At 37.2% G+C, this 3,557-nt stretch overlaps 1 protein-coding gene across 1 annotated transcript in view; it reads left to right on the forward strand.

The window, feature by feature from the left end:
* The first annotated feature begins 1,468 nt into the window (after positions 1–1,468).
* LOC107693762 (gastrula zinc finger protein XlCGF57.1-like) overlaps positions 1,469–3,557 on the forward strand; it is a 20,673-nt gene continuing 18,584 nt past the window's right edge. The window contains exon 1 of the mRNA XM_016493276.1: positions 1,469–1,563. The gene's annotated coding sequence lies outside the window, so the exon portion shown is untranslated. The remainder of the gene's footprint in view (positions 1,564–3,557) is intronic.

The raw sequence follows: 3,557 nt of genomic DNA on the forward strand, positions 1-3,557 counted from the left end.
TGTTTTGTTATTAGTTTAAGTATTTGCTATTGACTGTTCAAATGCGGAGTTTTGCGCATCGTGTGTCTGTGAGTGTGTGTGTGTGTGCGCGCGCGCGTGTGTGTGTGTGTGTGTGAGAGAGAGAGAGAGAGAGACAGCGTCACATCACAGTAGAGTCAGCTGTCTTAACCGTGGCTTGTGTGCTGCAAACACATACCAGCTTCATCACTGTGTCTGTCACACGACTCTGTTCCCCTTTCGGGCTCTGTCTTTGCATTTATTTTGAAAGATGAAGCTCGCGATTATGGTAAGGGGCGTTACATTTCCGACGAGTGCTTGCGGTGTTCGGCCAATCACAATGCACTGGGTCAGCTGGCCAATCAGAGCAGACTGCGCTTGTCGGAAGGAGGGACTTTGTAGAAAACGAAGCGTTTGAGAGAGGCGGGGCATAGAGGACCTACAATAATGTACAGTATTTGAAAAATAATGTTTTTTGAACATTAAAGCATGTCAACATATTCTGTTACACCAAATACACAAAATAATGATTCAACAAAAAGCATCATATGACCCCTTTAAAATAACTATAAAGGTGTATTTAAATATTTTTTGTTGACTTTAACTTAACTGTATTAAAAAGACAAAATTATATTTTTACTCCAATATATTTCTACTCACACTTTTATTAGATTTGCATAGCAAAGCACAAAAAAATAACAGCAAGAAAAGCTATGCAGATTGGTTACAATGTTGTGATGTTTGCGACAGAATGTAGGCATGTCCTTGAAGTACGGGGATAAACAACATGCAGAGACAAAAATTCACTGGCGGTGAGGACGCAGCTTGAAAGAATTCGCGTTTACTATAAACTGACGCACGATAGGGAACGAAATGAGACGCACATTTTCCGGTTCGTTACTCATTGTGGATGCACTTTATTCATTAAAAACCGCGTTAATTAATGTTACTAGATAAAGCATTACAGTCCTCATTTAGTAATAATTAACTCATTTCATTTCACAGTTCTCTATAAAACTGTCTGAATGGGTTATACTGACGTAAACACTTATAAAGTGGTTAAAAACGAACCTTTCTGCAGTGTGAAGTGCTCTCAAGTATTACCCAACTGCAAAGTATTTGTGATATACAATCAAGGACAAAGCCTTGGTCTTCATATTACAAAGGACTGGAAAGAACTTTTAAATATTTGAAAGTAATTAATTTGTGGTTGTGGAGAGGTCTAACTCTTTAATTTATTAACTAAAACGTATGTCGCTAATGTATTAACTAAAACTGATTCCTTATTACAATGTATATATCCTATGGCGACTAGTCCCGGTTTTTGGTGTTCTCTCCCCGGAGCTGTCCCCGTTTTTCAGCTCGTTCAAAGCAACGACCAGAAAAAAAAACGACCAACATACAGCAGGCTGCTGGTTATCGGAGCAGTCGTGTAGTGATTATTTTGACCAACAGAGGGCGCTGCGGGTTACACTGACTCTACTTGGTCACGTGTCGCTACTTCATGAACAACGTAACCTGAACCAGAGCGCCATTATCAAAAGACACATCGTTATCGCGTTCAAGGTAGTAACCTACTAACTGTTCATGTTAAATGAAAGTAATGCTGTTTGTATGTGCTTTGTAACAGGACCTCAACGAGGTGCGGGACAGTTTTGCTCAATTTTAAACGTCTCCAAAAGTTCCGCAGTCACAACGCAGTGTTCCAAACAAACGCACATCACGTGGTGAAGGTAAACTCTAATAACACTAATAATAATAACCTAAACAATACGTTTGCAATTATTACATGTGCAGAAAACACATATAATGTGTTTAAAATGAGCCTAAAATGCCAAATAAGCCTAAGTAAGGACAGTTAGTCATTTCCAATTGCAAACATAAAACATTTGAAAAGTTTAAAAGTCGTAATTGCTATATAAGCAGTTTGTGAGAATGAAAATATTAAATACAATTATCTATAAAATGTTAAAAGTAGGCCTATTTGATATCTTCTCATATTCATTGTTTTGTTTTTGTAAAGACATAATTGTGTTATAATATTGCTGACTGCGTTTTGAACCAGACCAAAAATCCTAATAATCAAACTAAAGCAGAATAACTATTAATGCTAATAATACCCTAACATAGAGCCCCTGATAAAAACCACAACAATTAATAATAAAAAAAAAAGTATTTTCCCCATTTTTAAATAATATATATTAACAAATGTGACCCTGCACCACAAAACCAGTCATAAGGGTCAATTTTTCGAAATTGAGATTTATACATCACCTGAAAGCTGAATAAGAAAGCTTTCCATTGATGTATGGTTTGTTATGACAGGACAATATTTGGCCGAGATACAACTATTTGAAAAGCTGGAATCTGAGGGTGCAAAAAAATCAAAATATTGAGAAAATCGCCTTTAAAGTAGTCCAAATTAAGTTCTTAGCAATGCATATTACTAATCAAAAATTAAGTTTTGATATATTTACAGTAGGAAATTTACAAAATATCTTCATGGAACATGATCTTTACTTAATATCCTAATGATTTTTAGCATAAAATAAAAATCAATAATTTTGACCCATACAATGTATTTTTGGCTATTGCTACAAATATACCCCAGAGACTTAAGACTGGTTTTGTGGTCCAGGGTCACAAATGAGATTTCTGTGATATTTTGACCACTCAAATAGAAAATCTCCCCGGTTTCCATTTCAGAAATCTGGTCACCTTACACTACATACAGACCGCCGGAACTGGGTGCGATTTTAGTAATGGACTGCCTTTTTCGAGAACCAAATTAGCTCCTACTAATAATAATAACCTAAACAATACGTTTGCAATTATTACATGTGCAGAAAACACATATAAACACATATAAGCAGGGTCTAACCAGCACAACTGGTACTAATCGTGACATAAGTACATCCTCCTGTTGTTTCCGTTGTTTTTTGTTTCTGTTGTTGAACGCCGCGCACAAATGACAACGCTGTCGACCGGCTTACGTCACTTCTTAGTACACACTGTCGGTGCGAATGCAACCCTTTAAATGGTACTGGGAAATAGTTCGCGCAAAATCGTTCGCGCAAAATCATCCCAGTACTTTAGTACTGTACATTTAGTTCTGGAACTAAAGCGGTGCGAAAGGCCCTATTGAGAACTTAGGTCCCGTCCACATGGAGACGCGTTTAGCTGTATACGCATAAATTTTGTATCGTATAGGCATTTCGTCCACACGGATCCGGCATTTTGGGTGAGTGAAACCTATATTTTTTTAAACCGGGTCCCAGACCGCTACGTCACGTAACAGCAACAAAAACATGAACAAACACTGAACTAATGTCTTTTTATTAACTAACATTAACACAGATTAATAAATGTATTGTTCCATGTTCATTTGTATACCGCGCACAAAGTTTATGCGCATAGTCCAAGTCTTCTCCATTTTTAGTGTATCTCTGTGGCAGAATTACAGCGCCACATGCTGGTCTGGCATGTAGGGGTGTGCGATATATATCGTCTGCGATAATATCGTAATTGTTGTTTTAACGATGTGCGATTTGACATTATCG

The sequence above is a fragment of the Sinocyclocheilus anshuiensis genome, unplaced genomic scaffold (assembly GCF_001515605.1).
Source record: "Sinocyclocheilus anshuiensis isolate Anshui unplaced genomic scaffold, SAMN03320099.WGS_v1.1 scaffold2200, whole genome shotgun sequence".
In the NCBI taxonomy this organism is placed as follows: Eukaryota; Metazoa; Chordata; class Actinopteri; order Cypriniformes; family Cyprinidae; genus Sinocyclocheilus; species Sinocyclocheilus anshuiensis.